The 19427-nt window shown below is 35.1% G+C and overlaps 1 protein-coding gene and 1 long non-coding RNA gene across 3 annotated transcripts in view; one reads left to right on the top strand and one right to left on the bottom strand.

Annotated features, from left to right (window-relative positions):
- Nucleotides 1–19427, bottom strand: part of LOC119082803 (lachesin-like) — a 73228-nt gene that overhangs the window by 7445 nt on the left and 46356 nt on the right. The window lies entirely within an intron of this gene.
- Nucleotides 160–18811, top strand: LOC119082807. The gene is made up of 3 exons (XR_005088718.1): nucleotides 160–172; nucleotides 5366–5367; nucleotides 18777–18811. It is a non-coding gene; the product is annotated as an uncharacterized LOC119082807 (long non-coding RNA).

Genomic DNA, 19427 nt, shown 5'->3' with positions numbered 1-19427 from the left:
CGAGTTATTTAATAAAATGAGAAATTTGCGTTTTCTTGACGGCTGGTCGAATGACATTTCTAGTGAGAAAAGTGCAACACTTTCTCTCCCGTGGCAAGAAAATAGAACTTTTCTTATTCGGACTGTCACTTTGTTTATGTTTACTAAAATGGTATGGCTAATCGATGTTTTCGTTTCGTGGAGAAAAACGCTCAAAACACAACATGCACACATGAAGAACATTGTTCAGCTATTTGTTCAACAAGGGAAGAAAAGTTGGAAATTGCACTTCGCGGGTTTTGTCACAGTCACCCTAGCAAATGCAGTTTCAAATTTTTTTGCCATTCCACGTGATGTCCGGGCATGGAAAGAGCGAAAGCTCTGTTTGTCGTTCCGAAGAGTCTTTCTTTGGAAGTCGAAGAATGTGAAGGGAGTTCGGAAGGGAGGCCATCTGTGCCTCTGAGTCTCATGTTAAACAAAGTAACAACGTTTTTCACAACAAAGGCAACAATGTTTCAGCGTTGTAAAAATTCCCTTGCTAATTCAAATATAAATCTCTTTATAAGTGCTAGGACAATAGTAATTTGTGGAAACATCGCTCGTATCCAAAAATAGTTATTTGTTTACCAAGTGGAGAAAATGGAAAATTCCAACAAAAGATAAAGTTTGCGGCCAGAGCGAAGCGAGGTGAACACATAATTCATCATTCGTGTGTGACGTGAGTAACCGTTTTTTCCACGAAACAAAACATCAATTGCTTCACTATTTTTCCAAATCAATACAAATTGACAGTTGAAAAGAGAAAAAAACTTTTGTTCGCCCATTTGGAAAAACAAGAGCTGAGAAAATAACAATTTTCTCACCTGAACTGTCATCAGAGAGACCGTCAACAAAACGCCATCTTCCCACCGTATTTGAGTGGAGAAAAGAAGGGTATTCACGCCGCACGGATAAAAATTCATTTCTTTAGTTGATTTAAATCACGGAGATTACCTCAGTATGCAAATGATTTTTTTCAGTACAGAAATCCTCTTATTTTCGGTTCCGACCCGACCAGATAAAAGAAACTGTGTCGGCAGTCGGCATCTTATAAATTTATTCTCATTGTTTGTCGAAAGATTGTCAGAAATAAAAAGTCCATTTGAACAACTTAATGATACAATTATGCACTTTAGTTCACTGAGATAATCGGCCATTAAAAATGGTTTAAAATTATATTTCAACTTTTAATCTTTCATCTTGCGGTTGTGTGTGTACACGCTGTATATGTGCATTCATAAAGAGCAAAGATCTTATCTTATCTTCCGTGAACGTTCATAATTACAAGAATTATGTTTTCGTTGAATGTTTTAATGAAAACACATACAACCGTTCAGGTCGTGTGTGGGCCATGTAAATGCCACAATCGGTGGTTAGCTAGTTTGAATGATAGAAATTTATTGAAAGAACAGCCAACTCATGACGACAAACACTCAAACACTAAATTTGGAGTATTTTTTTGTTGGGAATTCTTGGGAAAATGGAAGAGTATTTCGATGTCCATGTCCACCAACAGAATGTTTTTAATTTACAAAATCTATCCCATGGCGCATTGCATGAATACATTTTCGTCGGTTACAGAACATATCTAAAAAATCACCCACACACAAAAAAACAAAGATGCTAATGCAAGCTGCGTGAATGCATATTCATCGCTGCGTCACACGGCGAAGTATATTTATAAAACTGTTTAGATTTTCACCGAACCGTGGTCCATCACTTAAAATTTAATGACGTAACTAATTGACTCGATTGATTGATCTTCAATGCTTTTTATTCTCCTCCATCCATTTCATTAAAAATTTTTGTTTACTTTTGTTTCGACGAGGTACATTATAAACCAATCCAATAATAAAATCCAAAAACTTCGGCTATTTATTCAAATGAATGTTGAAAATTTGAACTTAACTTTTATCTTTCGGGGTCATCGATACATTGTTTTTGTCTATAAATGCAACGCTCTAATTATGGGGATAATAAAAGAATGAAATTTAAATCGATTAATTTAGAATAGAAAGAAGCAACGAGTAGTTTATGAACCTCTTCGAACGTTATGTAACGAAGATTTTACATTTTTGTATTATGAAATTGCCGCACCCGCATCCAATTACATAAACACAACCAGAAATGAACTCTTATTCGACATAATTGTTACATTGTTCCAGAGAAGAAAAAAATCTAAATTAAATTAAATAAACCGAAGAATTTCCTTCGCATTACAGAAATGAAACCGAACTCAATTGGCTAATAAAATTTATTTCTCGTTTTGTGAAATTCATGTGCTCTGTGTGGACTTGTGGTGCACTGTTACGCAGATCCAAATGTTTCCAATTTATTTCCCGAAATATCGCTAGGGAATTGCTAACGGCATGTGTTGGTTCTATTAAATTGCCAAACATTTTTCAACTGATATCTTGGCTGATATCAAATTTGATAAAGAGTTCTGCCACAAGGCCCAGAACGAATCTGCTTCGTGTTATAATATTTTCCTTTCAAAAATCAATTTAATAACCAAAAATGTTTTACGATTATATTAAAATTCACGACAAAAGAAGCATAGCACCTGTGTAACTGTGGCCTCTACTACTTATTTTGATATAACCATTTTGAACGGGCAGAAAATCTTGTACTTCATTTCTTTTAACATACATTTTAAAATATTAAGACCTAATTAGCTTATTGTTTTCTGATTATTTCTGTCTTTGCTGTCGATAGCAAATGAGTAAAAAATATGAGTTGAGAATATATATGAAATTTCATTCCCGCCCCAGATCGACAAAAGGGCACATTTCAATGTTATCTGCGATTAATAAAAAAGTTTTATTTCAGTTGTCCAGTGCACAAAATACTATTCCAATTTCCAATAGATCAGTGTCAACACGGTGGGGTTGAACAAAACGTAAATAGAGTCGCGACATCACCTCTGATTTTTTTTCATGTTCTTACTATAAGAGAGAGAGAGAGAGAGAGACCTTGCTGAAAACAAAATGTCGTAACAGATACTTGTTGTGAGGCTGGTTTGGCGAGTGTGGTATCGTTGTAAAGCTTCGACAGCAGGCTGATCAGGCGTTATTGTTTTGTTGCAGACAGGGTCAACCTGTGAATTGCAGATGAGTCCAAGTTTCGCCGAGGATGGTGAAAATAAATTTTTTCAAATATTGTACAATTCAGACAAATTTTGTAAAATCCATTCTCGGCGTTTAATAGAGCATGGAATCCTCTACCAATATCGCCATTCAAAGAGTTTCAAACTTTCTTCGTTTTGGACATATCACCATTCAAAGATGTCGAATTTTCGATTTAAGCTAGCTGTAGCTACGTGGTCAAATTGTCGAGGGAAGCCATTTCAACACGAATTAGCTTAGAATTAGTCCCTCTATCCGTTGCGATAACAATCTGTATTCAAATTGACTCATCGGTCCCGCACGGCCATGAGTGCCGGTTCTCCAAAACGGCTGGATGGATCCGCGAACTGAATGTGGTTCTTTATAGTACTCGAGTCCCTCAATAAGAACATGAAAAAAAAAATCAGAGGTGGTGTAGCGACTCTATTTAAGTTTTGTTCAACCCCACCGTGTCAAATAGCGGTATCTTCTCTCAAAAAGTGTCAAATGATTTGTCAATTTCACAAAGTTAACGTCAAAAGATGTTTCGTTCACAGAGCCGCCCCTTGAAATGTGATAAAATTTGTGTGACGTCTCACCATTCAATACTTTTCTTATTTGACAATTCAAACGACAGTGACAATGATCTATTATGAAAGGTGCGGTTTTCGACGCATGTAGACGCATTACGAAACTCGGGATAAAAGTGAAACCGAAAAGTGGACGCGAATATTTGACTTTTCATTTTATTATTCCTTGACATTTAACTAACTATATTATAACCTGTCACATCTGTTATCGATAACGTCGACAAAAATAATGGCAAGCTCTGGTTAATATGGTCCTTTATACAGTAAAATGCATGTTAAAAAATTGAAGTACAAGATTTGAAATACTTTGATCGATGGAAGTAATAGACCCGATAATAATACTGGTCATACGCTTACCGTCTGTAAAAGGCTAACTGGCAAAAAAAAGATTTTCAAACCAGGTGGTTCTGGCTCTCCACTCTAGTAACATTTAACCTTCTCCAATGATTTTTAGCCCCGTACGAAGTACTGGGGGCTTATAAGATTAATATGCCGTTTGTAACATGTCGAATTGGAAGCAGCCAGTAAGGGCAAAGCATTTGGTTATGTTCATAGATGACAAATCCGCAATAAAAAAAATGTCCGTCCGTCCGTCCGTCCGTCCGTCCGTCCGTCCGTGACCCCTCTAGCAAGAGTAAATCACAACCTTTTTTCAAAATTCTTTTTTTCCCCGATTGGTATGCACAAAAGTAAGGTCAAGTTCGAAAATGGGCATGGTAGGGCCGACCCTTCCAGAGCTAGGGCCCTATAGGTGTTTTTCAGTCTTTCGCCGATATCTACCGAAATACGCACGCAATACCTGCTTGTGATATATCAAATGAAAGGTATTGACAAGTAGAACAAAGTTGCTGAACATTGTTTTTGGGTAAGATGCAATGTGGGCTTGTTGGGATGGCTCAAAGGTCGTTACTCGGCCCTAAGTGTTTTTTGCACATAAATCGAGTAAATCTCATCCGATTTTGCTAGATTTAGTTTTTTATGAAAGGTAATTGAATACCGAAAAGAACGTGGGGAAAAAAGTTTCAAATTCGGGCCCTTGGACTAAGGCCGCTACTCGGCCCTAAGTCGTTTTTGCACATAAATCGAATAAATCTCATCCGATTTTGCTAGTTTTTGTTTCATTTGAGAGATAATTGAATGCCGAATAGAATGGTGGCAAAAAAAATTTCAAATTTGGGTCCTTGGACTAAGGCCGCTACTGGGCCCTAAGGGTTTTTTGCACATAAATCGAGTAAATCTCATCCGATTTTGCTAGATTTAGTTTTTTATGAAAGGTAATTGAATACCGAAAAGAACGTGGCTAAAAAAGTTTCAAATTTGGGCCCTTGGACTAAGGCCGCTACTCGACCCTAAGTATTTTTTGCACATAAATCGAGTAAATCTCATCCGATTTTGCTAGATTTAGTTTTCTATGGAAGGTAATATAATACAGAAAAGAACGTGGCGAAAAAAGTTTCAAATTTGGGCCCTTGAACTAAGGCCGCTGCTCGGCCCTAAGTGTTTTTTGCACATAAATCGAGTATATTTCATCAGATTTTGCTACTTTTTGTTTCGTTTGACAGATAATTCAATACCGAAAGAAAATTGGGATAAAAAAAAGTTGTAAATTCGGATTCCTAAGATTACATCGTAAACTTTTGTTTTATACTTGAGAAGTACTTCGTACGGGCTTTTGTAATTGCGCTAAGCGCAATTTTAAAGATGAACGCTTACAGTTTACAATTTGCAAAAATAGACAATGATGTCAAGTACGCAATAAGGTTACGGAAGCATTTTGATATCGGACGAATAAGGGTTACGGGCTTATTAGGGCTATGGACGTATAATGGTTTCGGGCTAAATAGGTTTACGGGTCGTACGGGGCTCAGTCGTAGCAAACGCTCCGACTGTTCTGATGCCTTGTTTCATACTGAATGAATGTTGATTCTCATTTGTAACATGAGTTCACAAAATTAATGGCAATGCAGTGAAATTGATGCAAAGCAATAAAAATGCAAATGGGTCCATGAAAAATGATTTTGCAAAAATATTCAATTACACGAGAGACACATTGTAACCTTGGCTAGAGATTCGAATCGCATAACAAGCGCGTCGGTGTGTGTTTATTTCAATTGCAAAAAAATGAACTTCCGATCGGTAAACATTCCATCATTTTCAAACGAATTTTGCTGCGTTGGAAGTTGTCTCAATAGACAAGAATAACAAGAACGGATCATACACACCAAAAAAAACCGAACTGTTTATCATACAAATTCCGTCCAATTTCAGAAATAGACCTCGGTTCGAGGGGTTAGGCTGTTGAATCTATTTTTACAATTTGATGTTTTACATTCAAAATTTCGAACAATGAAAACAACAAAAAAAAACTTGGTATACGCTTGAGGCATGAACGAAAATAAAGCAAAGTGTTTTTCAGTCGTACACATTAACGCTGAAGTGCGGTTGTGCAGAGAGATTGACTTCATTATTCTATTTCTGGACAAAACGCATTTACCGCATAATGCCCACGATGTTGAATCATGAGCCAATTTTATGTCATCATTGCACCATTTCCACCATTTCTTTACGAGCTTTTCTAATCTACTTCTACTTATTTACATTCCAACCAATTTTTATTGATTTATAAAAATGTCGCCGACAAGCCTGCGATGAAATATGAATATGATTCTGGTCTTGACCTGGCGTATTGAATTTCATTTATTGTTTTCTACTACACAACACACACGCTGTGGCTCTTCCAATTTAATTACATTTTTGGCAATAAAAGTAAATTGAAAATATTGTCGCCTTTAGTAGGATGATGTCATGGTCAATTGAAAACAAAATATTTTGCCAAAATATCTATCGAATGGATGTAGCATCTATTCAGGCCAGCTTAAAAGCTGTTAGCATAAACAATTTATAATTTCTGCTCTGCACCGGTTATAAATGTTTAAACGCCGTAATGTCTTGTGATTATAGTAGTTCATCGAGATAATTTTGCAGTCAGTGTGGCCTTCGGCGATTATTATGCCACTAAACGGAAAAACCGATTCATTCGCAGTGCGGCGATTACGAACAATTAAACGAAAGTAAATTAAAAATTTAATATTTCCTGTCGATGGCCGTTGATGCTTAGAATAAATGAGTGCAATTAATGGAAAAGATGTAATTATCTGATATACTGGCCGTTACAAAACATGTTTGCCATATTTGTAACGACCACATGACACTTGCGTTAAATTTATGATATCGACTCGAGATCCACTTCGAAATTGTAGCATCTTGTATTCGATCGAAAGAGTGCAGTTTAGAGTAGTGGGTGCACCGTCAGTAACTTCTTTTTTTTTAATGAGCGAGAAGACAAACAAATCCAAACAATTCTGAACTGAATAATGTAAACAAAGACATTTGATATACCAAAACAATTCTGCAATGTTACAGTGGAGTGTAGGTGTTATGCCCAGTTATGCCACCACAGCCGTATAGTATATGTTGATTTACATAGTCTAATTTATTGTTGTCACGAACGTGCACTGTTGGCTATTTTCTTGGTTACGCTTCTGTTTTGCATTCTCCAATTTATCATTACAATGCACAATTGCATGCATCAGACATCCAGCGAAACAATAAATACAAATCAGATCGACTTCTTGGAAAACAACAATAAATCTCAATATCAAATATCGGATATGTCTAGCGCGGTTGTGTATATATGCGCGAAATTAAAGAGTCAATAAACGCGGTACTTAGAAATCAGAAATGGAAATTCTTTGCAAACATCACGTGCGATAAATTGTTATTGCACAACCTATGACCGAATGGAGTCGCATTGCAGCGTTAGGTCAAATTTAAAAAATGAAAAAATTTTATGGCGAAAGATCATAGTGCAAGTACTGCAAGAAAAAGCGACATTAACACCGATTTTCAACACAGAAATGGGTCATTTCGGTCATGGTGTTTTTCCTTCATCGCACTATTCTTAATGGGAGCAATGAACTCACACAACTGGAAATGTAATACATTTTTCTGTGTGCAACAATAAGTTACGATGACTACCATATCCAGAAATGAACTTCCAAGTCAATACAACATGTGTTACATATCCACACTGTGTATGTACAACGTACATATATGCTTTCTCCGTGAGCCATGCATTTTTAACATGAAATTCAAGTTCTTTTTTTCTTCGTCGTCTTCCAGTTTCATGCCATCAAATAAACCACAATAAAAATAAAACTATGAGAACAACAGCTCACACACACCGGCCACAACAAAAACCAGCTGATTTTCTTGTCACGTTCATGTTACTTAATTTATGTAGCTGGTCGACGTTGGTTAATAAACTGTAGCATACACCGAGTTACAGGCTTCGCATATCGTTGAGCCGTTGTCTATGTTGGGACTTTTTTTTATTATAATATTGATCTCAATGCTCAATCTACATATGAATGTGACTTTCGTTGCACAGACGACTTATATGTTACAACGTTAGTCATCGCGTGGAAATAAACGATTTACTGCATCTTGAATGAACTTCGTTTTGTTGTTGTTATTGTCAAGAATTTTACATATAAAGTGCATAAAACGACGACTTGTCGATAAAAACGTAAGAAGATAATATTGTCCCGTCGAATGATATATCCTTCCGATAATGTTGTTAATGGTGGGGGAGTAAGCCATTTCAGTCGATATAATTGTGAATATATTATGGAATGGAGTCTAGCTAGAAAATAAATAAATTTGTCGGAAACATTGTTTCTAGGTTTGCATTTGTTAAGTGAATGTACGCTCTATACTACTCTATGCACAACAAGCAATAAGTTACGTGTAGGAGTTACGGTTTTGTCAATGCGTGAGATTGGATCGTTAAGAGACAGAATAGAACGAATGAAAATATGAAAATAGCAGAAAGTAATGAACGACCGGGTTATCTACTCATGAAGAGCTAAATTCACATTGGAGTAACTAGAAATTATCGCATTTTTCATACAGAGAGGGGCAATCAAATCTCAGGAGAAAGTTGTTTCGGCTGATTTTCAGCTGTTTCACTCATACAAACAAAACTGGCTATGCATGTTTGAGTTTATACGGTTCTACCAATACCACATGCATGCGTGTAATGTAAAATCCTTATAAACACTCATAGCCAGTTTTGATTGTATGAGTAAATCAGCTGAAGCAAATTCGGGCTGAAATTTGATTGCCCTTTCTTGCGTCTCTCGCTTGTAAAATGCACTTAACAATATAGTCAGCGAATTCTTTTGCAGTACTGACAATTTCAATCCAATTCATTCTAATCAATTAGCATGCTATATAGTCATTACTATACACACACATTCGTACGTGTCCTTGTACGTTGGCTTCTACTCTCATTATTTACCTCACCTTCGGCTCGGATCAACATTTTTGCACATATTTCAATAACAAGTGCAGTCTGGACCACTGGCTTAACGTAACTTGCGAACAACGCCTCGAACTATGCAAAATACGTTCTGAAGAATTTAGGCGCCTTAATACAGACTAGACATATTATGTACACTAATTCATCGTATTACGAGTCATTCGGTGTATACATCCTTGTAACCACCAAGCAAACTACAAACACTCAAATTGTGAAGCTTGAGTGAACCATAGGACGTTACCAATGTAATCCATTGGAAATTGGCTGACACGGGAATCGAACCCAGATCATTTACGTGGAGGGATAGTAGTTTAGACGAGTATGTATGTCCGATCTCGATGTGGTGAATTATGTCCTCGAATTTGTCTCGGCACATTTAGTCCGCCACGCCTCGAGATACCCCTCTACAATTCCACAGTGGCATTAACAGCCATTATACCGACAAATTTTTTTCCCAATCGCATCACAGAAAAGATGAAAAGTGAAACTGAATAAATCCGGTGTTTTTTATGAGGCGGTAAAACCATTTTTACGGCCGCATTAACAGCTACTGTTGTGCTGAGCTACGATCTGCACTAAGTCCATAAAACCTTCATTTTCCTTTTGACTTATTTCTTTTGTAAATATTTTCAATTATATTTTACATTGTAGAATCGGTTTCCAACGATCAGACTGTATCATCAATTAATTTCAAAATTAAATTAGAGTCAACATTTGAATTGAGACTATCGTTTTATTGGTTTTAAATTCCAACAAACAATAGAACGAAAAAAATGAACATAATGCAGTCGAGTGTGTATCTCTTCTATACACAAACACAGTGTAGTGGAATTAAATGGAAAAACATTAGCTAAATAACAGATTTATTAATACTTCCGCATAAAACGTTGTCTATTGATAGAAAAATAGAAAAACATTTCAAATGAAATTTGATTACGCTCCAGCCAATAAATTAGAGTATTCGCATCATTAACCACAAAACCGAACAATCGAGGTTTTTAAAATTATATCTAAATTAGTGTTCAAACTGTGTGTACCATGTGTACCACGACTGTACATCAACTAAAGAGGCGTATCGATACACAAAAGTGGTTACATGACAGCATTATTATGTACTTTGTGTAGAACAATTGTGTAAAGATAATACGCAAATCGTTCCGACATAATTCGTACGCCCAAAGTTATAGAACGTTTTGATTGTATGGTTAGAATGCAAATTAGAACTTCCTTGGCATAGACGTTTGAAAATTGGATTGCATAGAAATTGATATTTAATGGAAGTGGAATCGGGGGGGAATGGGAATGCTTCCTATTCTCACCTCAGTGACGAAAGGTATAAAACTTCCACTGGCTTTTTGAGAAAATGTAACACTTTACTAAATGGGGAGGTTTTGCGCACACAATGTATTGCCGAACTCGCCTCGCTCGAATCGTCAAACTAACACCTTGTAGGTAACTGGGTAGCAAAATAGCTATTTCGGGAACACTATGCGTATTTTCACACTCTGTGGCATAAATAACTATTTCGGATTTTAAGACAGTAATTGTTACAAATTCAAATTTTGCACAAATAAGATGAACCCTCTTGGTAATCTGTTCAGAAGTAAAGTGTTTTTAACATCGAACTACTTCTGTCTGTTGTATACATGTACGAGTACCCTCTTATTTTAGTAAAATTTATGTAAAAACAAACGAATAAAAGATTTTGAAAATTGAAAACTATATCTAAGTATGAAAAGAAGTAGTAGATTTAGCTGTCAACATGTCTGCATAATAGTGTGAACAGATTTAAAGGTACGCTAGACGTGCCTTAACCACTAATTTCTTTAAAATAATACATGACAAATGCTACTCCTTGAACGTAATAGCTCCGATTTTTCATTATCTCATATGTGTTCAAGCAATCGTAATCAACACCGGCCGCTTTGAGTAAGTTATATTTTTGGCACAAAATAATCTTCAAAGAAATGGTTCAGCATGTTTACGACACGTTCTACTCATTAACTAATTATTTGCAAAGCATTTTTCTTCGTCAAAATTAGCTTTACGAGCTTTATCTTTTGAATTTTAATTTGCGGTAAAATTAGAATCAAGTTAAAGGTATACGCGGAGAAACGTTAACAGTTTTTTAATTATGCTACGGCAGAAATAATCAGGCATGTCGAATGTGTTTGTGCGGTTGAGAGTTTGAAGTTGCATTATCTTTCCATTTGCTAGAGGCCCATTTTTTTAAATGAACCAAACCACAAACGGGCCATCAACTTCTTTTAATATTTAGCCGAAGATTAAAGAGGTCTTATCTAGCCCATTTAAAAAGATATAAAAAGTTATTAAGAATCAATTGCTGAAACTGATGTTGATGTACCATTTAAACGGTAAACGCTGTAAAAGGTGTGTATAACTAATTTGAAGGCATAGTTGAAGAAAAAAAAACGACTAACAATAAAGCGTGTAATAAACACGAATTTTGTAAGCAAAAGACGGTAAAAAATCTCTTTTTATTTATTTAGAAACCGTCCTAAAAATAAATTTTGAAATTTCTTAAACAGCCAAAACATTTTGTCAGAATTTATGTGTTGTGCATCAAAGTTCCACTATCAATCACGTTCGATCGTGGTAATAAACGAAAACGATTTTGAACCATGTGTGTTATTGATTGGACCTGATGGACATTCTTTTTCTGGTGGAATTCATTTGATAATTTGAAAAAAATTCTCGGATTTTTCGAACATAAAAATCTGGTCTTATCAGACTCGATGTATTGTCGGTGTCGTATTTCAAAATGGAAAATTTTTAGTGCTTTGATTGAATTGAGTTATTTTTGTTAAAAAGTATTGCCAACCATTTTATAGAAATCTATAACCTCTAACATGTACAGCTTTGATACCTCGAATACCTATGACATTAAGTCATTAGCCAATGAATGCAGTGAATAATCTTAAATATTATCTTGTCGCGTGACACAATAATTGTACACTCTTAAAGGCTCGCTTAAACATTATAATCAGCATACTTCTCTCTGTTATTTTTTTAATTCAATACCAATGCTCCTAAGTGTACGTTTGCGCTTTGGTTAATCAATTAATTTACATTTAATTGATGGTAAAACAAAGTTATTTATTCCAAATGGGAATTAATTTATTGTCTACATACGACTACACACACTTGAACCGCCATCAGTTTGTTTTCTTGATATATATACACAACAACCACTCAGAACATTTCATTCGATGATGCTATACAATGATTAGTGTTGTCGAGTGTGCAAAACCACATGGCATCTATGTAATTTTTGTGATTAACAAACCATGAAATTTTAATTATATTTTCAGGAAAAACAAAAGGGTGCATTGTGTAGATGATGATGATTAAGTAATAAAACCTTTGACAGTGTCGTTGGTATGTGAATTGGAATGAGGTATTAGGTGAACGAAAGTGAAAGATTCTGGGGCCGAGTACTTATACCACAAACAAATGATTTTTGAAAACAATCAAAGATTTGTAGATCAACTAACCCAAGACATAGCTAAAATATTTGGAAAGGACTGTTCATCTGTTATTGATAACAATGTGAAAAATGAGTGTTAGGCCATGTCTAGCCTTTTATGTTGTAACAAAATGACAAATCAGTGTCAGAACCAATGAAGTAAAAGATTCTGTCAAACGCTAGGTAATTATAATCGAACAGGTGAAGTAGTAGATTTGATGATTATATTTCGACTCGCTTCAAATTTTTAGAGAATAGGGTGAGATTTAAGAGCCTTTAGTGTTTCGGTGACAGACCTTTAGCACTTATGACACAAATAGTTTAAGGAATTGTAGTATGAGTAGGATGACTGTATCAGACATACAAACTATGGAAAAAATGTTGCGCCTCGTTAGTGGGAATTTAAGCAACGCAGTCAGTTGTGAAAATCAGCACATGTAGTTGTTCCTCGCTGACAGCACAGACCTTTTAAAGTGATCGAATATTAAGTTAAGGCTTCTGCACCAATTTTCTATTGTTTAAACGAATTCTCAAGTAAGCGGAAAGCTTAACGATACAAGTGCACAGAGGACTTTAATTCCTGGCAAGATAACCAAACTTTCACTAGGGATCTAGTTTGGAAGTCCAGGCATTTGTCAATGACAAAGAAATGATTGTCAAAGACGATCCTCAGACTATAGACAGAGACAGAGATCGTTCATTTTATCATTTCTATCGAATTGAATCTAATTAGTTCACTAGGTGTCCGCTGGAAACCTTGAACTTTGATGTAATTAAGTCATAACATTTTTCATTATTAAATGGCTTGTACACACACTAAAATACTACACCGAAAACATCTTAACCACTAGATTACTATACCTCTCATGTACCAGTTGTAAACATCCCAAATAATATATTTTATCAAATATTACACACATTTTGTTTAAACAAATGGTTAAAAACACACCATATACCATGTTAAAGACTTCGACAAATATTATACAGAGAAACGTATTCCGAGAGAACGAATAAAACAACAACGCAGAAGAAGAAGATGTTTGTGTAAGTATTATGCAATTGACGCACAATTTACTATTCTCCGTATTATAAGTAACCGCCTTAAGTACAATTAATTAATGTGTAAGCTTTGCCTTACAAATTGTACTAACAGATAGCCCATACACAAGACTATTTATCGATATTGCCCATGTTCAACATCAATTTTCGTGTGATTTTTGCCATTGTTTACTTTCGTGTACTTTATGATGTTGATGTTAGGCTAGGCCTTAGTTATGGATTGGGATTAGATACATATATATTGAGAGTCAATTGAACATTTAGTTTTTACGATCCAAGTACAAATTGGTAATGATGTGTGAAATCCTTGAAAGTACCAAACATTTTCATGGTAATATTTATGAGTGTTATTGTACTTATGGTTTATTCTGTTCAAGTCTTATGCTTGTTAATTGGGAGAAAAAAAAAACATTGTTTGCTTTTATCATTTATCACATATTTGATGATTCGGTGATATCATACGATTTCTCATCTCTTTTCTAGTTGTGCCGATTGTTGATCAAATATTACGTAAAGGTTTCTCGTTCTTGGATTCATATTTGAACTATATGCATACTTTTTTTATTTTATTTTACTCGATACAGGGGTTACAACGATAGCGATTCGATTAAAGAGTTGACATTGCATAGCAATCCCCTGAGAAAATGATCCATTACATGTTGACTATTTTTGGTTCATTTGATTTTCTTCATTTGGTGCTGCTACATACTTTCGGACACCACTTTGTGATACTCGTAAAGTCTCGATTTTAGCCTAGATATACAAACTCTACACTTGTCGAATAGACAGTTACCGAAGCTTGTTACTTAAAGATTAGGAAAGCACCAGACCACAACAAAAATAACGAAAAACGTTTGCTGGTGTGGCTTTATATAACCAAATGTTTTGTTAACAAATGAAGTAAAAGATTTTATATGAATCGGCTGAAAATATTCGGAACGAAAGAAGAAGTAGATTTGGTAATTGATGAAATGTTTGTCGTCAGTATAAGGCTAATAGGTCTCTATGACTCACAGACCGAAATTCTATATTAGCCATCCTCATTACATCTGTGATTGCAAATTCAAAAGAAAAATGATTCGAAAATCCATTAGCTTTTCAAAGAATCCATTAAATTCCAGTTTATTTAGAATTTACTTCAGATCAATCTAAATGAACTCTGGAGACTCGTTGAGACGATTTCAGTTTGACAATTTCGCCGACATTCAACTTGGCAAAACCAATTTTATTACGATCTAAATTGTTCAATTGTTTTAACAAGCAATTAACAATGACATTCTTAATTTACGCAGAAGCTATTCTCATGACTTTCAACACTGCCGATATGCAAATTATTTCCAAACAAAGTTTTTTTTTCTCTCCTCTCGAACGAACAGGCATAATAATGTGATCGATGTTTATAGCATTTTCCAACAACGGAATGAGTCATGTGCTGAAATAACATGAATTCGACAACACACATTCAAATCAGCCAACAACTTAAGCAAATAAAATTGAACTCGTTGTGGCAAAAGCGAAATGCTGTGCTCATCGATTGATGACAAATAAAATAATCAATAAAATGTCCTCCCTATATTAATACACATACCATCCATATCTCTCAGCCGTTGACATAGTGTAAACAAGACATGAATTGGTTTAGATTCACTCACAGTAAGTGCATATAGAGACTAGCGAATTGTACATATACAATTTGTTATATTATGTGGTTCTCGTTCACTTGTTTTTAGGACGAATTGGCATTTATGTATGTACTGGAACAGTATCACTCTTATGTACTGCTACAATCGTATGGAACAATACTCTTATGTGTAACGTAATGATGAAATGCTCTCCCTCGTTTTCTCGGGTTTTCATCCGCAATTTTCGTCATAAAATATTATAAATTGATTTCCTACCCCACTCGAATATCTTTCCATCAATTTATTGCCCTTTTATCAGTCAAAAATAACAAGAAAATTTTGAACAAATTTATTGTCTTTCTGGTTGGGTAATTGGTTCTGCTACGTAAGATTGTTGAAGACTCACTCAATCCAGATCCAGAAGGTCTTATGATGCTGAGAAATAAATCAAATAAAATTGATTTCACAGCTCTTATGTTAGTAATTGTGGGACAGTGGTTCCGAGAGATTGAGTTTTTTTTTGGAACTGAATCGGTGGATTTCACACCGCAAGTATTTTGCGGCATATCAGTTTCAAACTGTTCAATTAAAAATCTTTTACTTCATTTGTTAACATACATATTTGTGAATATAGTAGAGAACGAGGCAGAGATCATAACTTATTTTTGTCATCGTTGTCGATAGCAGATGACTACCCGTTTCTTAAAGAAGTCTATCGTAATCGAATTAGGTTCTCATCAAATTTTAACATTCGTATTAAGAGTGCCTAAACTAAAAACCGTCGGATGAACAATTCAGTACAAATACTACACAATTCTCGGCGAATGACCGCGCGCTGTAACGTTTAACGTTACGTTTTATTATACTCTCGCCGGCTAAATATAGTTTCGAGTAGTAGTGGCATCTTGAGATAAACAAGACAGTTTGATATTGCAAGTTGTCGCTCAAACACGTCTTTGTATAATAAAGTGGAAAATGATTTAGCGTTAATGACAATGTCAGTTGACATTTTGCGATAATCTCGCATTTGAATTTTATTTTCTCAAAAAAAAAAATCTTTGATGTCTGTCCGCAACGTGATAATCATGCAAAAGCGACAAAAAAACATAATGTTGGGCTTGACATCATATATTATGAGACTGAAAAATCCGAAGCATATTTTTAATGACTTTGTTGCGCACAGACACGTATGTGTAGCGATGCTATGATATTCTTTCAATGCAGATGAACGAGCGCGTAAACTGAATTTTTTTTTATGACAGGATATGGCGTATTAACAAAACCAAACAGCAACAATGACATATCAAGCAATTTGAAGAAATTAAAATGAAAAGCGTTGTACGCGGTTGAATCTTCTGTAAAATCATGTTTAATATGAATGCTGCCATCAAATCGTTTTGAGAAATTAGATAATAATAGGTTTTGTGGCTGTACGTTAGACTCTATTTATAGCCGTTAATGCATCACGCGCGCGCATCTACCTTAAAACTCTGTATTTTTGTTCCATATAATTTATGGGTGATCTTGATGTGTTAAAGGTCCATTCTACATAAATTGTGTTGCATCAGTAACGGTGTAGTGTGTTAGTTATGCTTGACGGTGTGCACGGCATTTGTAGAACGAACTTAAATTGAATTTTAAATATCAAAAAATCGTAACGAGTCGAGCTGAATGGACCGTACCTAAAACAATAAAAAATGACAAAGAATCTTCAAACGAATTGAATGAAACGTAAGGCAGAAATGACCACACAGAGATTGCCTTGAGACGTCATTCTCGACGTTTTGCATATCTTTCAAAGTTCCGGTAAAACACACATTGATAGGTGGCCACGCCATATAGTACTAAGAAACTGAAACCGACGATTAAACCATTTTTTATCTGATTTATGAAGAAAATGTGAGTTTTAACTCATTCAATTGGCAATCGATTATCTGATTTTGTGAGTGTATTTCTTTTCTACTGAAATGTAGTGACGAGTTTTTAGAAGCAATCGAGTATGTTTCCGTGAACTGTTTGTTTGTTTTGATTATCACCATCTGCAATTTCACTCATTTTTGAGTTCTTGAACACCGTTACTTGTTAGGAAAGTTCAATCCCATTGCCAAACGTTTCACAGAAAGTTTTCTTTGACAGAATACATACCTCGCAAAACGCCTTCATCTGCTATCGACAGAGAATGCAAAAATAAACGATCAACTATGGCAAATGTCCTTTGTGCCACCGAGAATTGAAATACGACTCTTTTCAGCACTCATTTTAGTGTTGTAAAGTGACTTATTTCAGCACCCGTTTGATGGGATATTTCAACACTCAAAGCAGTGTTGTTATGGAATTTGTATGAGTTATTACAACATTCGTTTTAGAAAATGCAAAGCAATGTGATCGATCAAATTTGAAGAGTGATTGTTTACAATGAAAATTATGATTTTTTGGGCATTTGTCTATTTCAATTCTCGGTTGGCACAAAGCATGATGTGTTACACGTATTGTAATGAGATTTTTTCAGCACACGACCCAATTTGGAAAACTTGGGTCTAGTGCTGAAAAAATCAACATTACAATACTTGTAACACAACATACTATTTCATACGCCTAGTGTATGTCAACTATGTTACAATAGAAGTAATTGATTACAGTGATTGTGTGATTGTACGCTATAAAAGAATTAAGTTTAGAAACTAAGGGTAAAATCTATTACAATTTACTACTTTTCTCTTTATAAGCTAGACTGTTGACTGTTGTCACTGAATCATTTTTTCATGAACAAACTGCTGTGACATTTCATAAGAATGAATCAATGTGAAGTTGTTACACAAAAAAATATTCCAGTGAGATTGAAGTACTATAATAGTATGTTGTGTTACAAGTATTGTAATGTTGATTTTTTCAGCACTAGACCCAAGTTTTCCTTACGAGCGGAGCGAGTAAGGAAAATTGGGTCGTGTGCTGAAAAAATCTCATTACAATACGTGTAACACATCATGCTTTGTGCCAACCGAGAATTGAAATAGACAAATGCACAAAAATTCAGAAATTTCATTGTAAACAATCACTCTTCGAATTTGATCGATCACGTTGCTTTGCATTTTTTTAAAACGAATGCTGTAATAACTCATACGAATTTCATTTCAACACTGGTTTGAGTGTTGTAATAAGCCATGAAAACGGGTGTTGTAATTTTGGACATTTCAATCTAGTTATCGATATTGAAATCCGTCGTATTTCAATTCTCGGTGGCACAAAAAAAATGTGGCACCTCTACAGGCCAACCGACTAGGCGAATAGCTGAAACGCCTTCATCTGCTATCGACGGAAAATACAAACTTAAACGATCAACTATTAAACCTGGAGCCCCCACGACACTTTGCGTCCCTTGTAAGGCCACGGCTTCAAACCTATGCCATTTTGCACAATACGAAAAACATTTGTTCTACGAATTCTAGATTTGGGCCCTAGAAGGGCCCGAACGAGGGTAGACCTAGTGTGTATCTCGGCCATCTCACATCGTAGAAAATCCAAATTGGTGCCAAAATGAAGGTGTTGGTGCCAAATGGCTAATGAAATTTTAAAATTAAATTTTTATTAAAAGGCCTGTCGTGCCAGACAAGTTGAAATTTCGATAATTTGATTTGTCTGGCACTAAAGGCCTTTCAATAAAAATTTAATTTAAAAATTTCATTTCATTTCAATTCGATGCAGGGGCTATTTAGTTGAATTAATTTGCCGAAATTTGCCAAAATTCGTCGAAATTCGCCGAAATTCTCCCAAATTAAAAAATTCAAATTTTGAAAATTTTCTTCCAAATTTATGTTTTTTGAAATATTTTGCTAGTTTTGTGATATAGCATTTTTAGGACAAAAATTAGGACATTTTTCATCGTTTTTCCAAAAAAAAGCCATCATGGCTTCCCGGTTAAAAATAGATTTCTAGAATGTCTTGGCCAAAAATATGTAACTAAGCTCTACGATTCTTTGAAATTTCTTAAAATCATGTATAAATTCACAAAAAATCGCCAAAATTCGTCAAAATTCGCCAAAATTCGTCAAAATTCGCCAAAATTCGTCAAATTCTCCAAATTCGCCAAATCTGAAAGTCGTAGAACAAATGTTTTTCGTATTGTGTAATGTAGCAAAATGTAACATCGGTTTCAAGCTGTGGCCT

Source organism: Bradysia coprophila, unplaced genomic scaffold, assembly GCF_014529535.1.
Source record: "Bradysia coprophila strain Holo2 unplaced genomic scaffold, BU_Bcop_v1 contig_494, whole genome shotgun sequence".
In the NCBI taxonomy this organism is placed as follows: domain Eukaryota; kingdom Metazoa; phylum Arthropoda; class Insecta; order Diptera; family Sciaridae; genus Bradysia; species Bradysia coprophila.
Note: the sequence above shows the minus strand (reverse complement) of the source record. Positions and strands in the feature narration are given on the sequence as shown.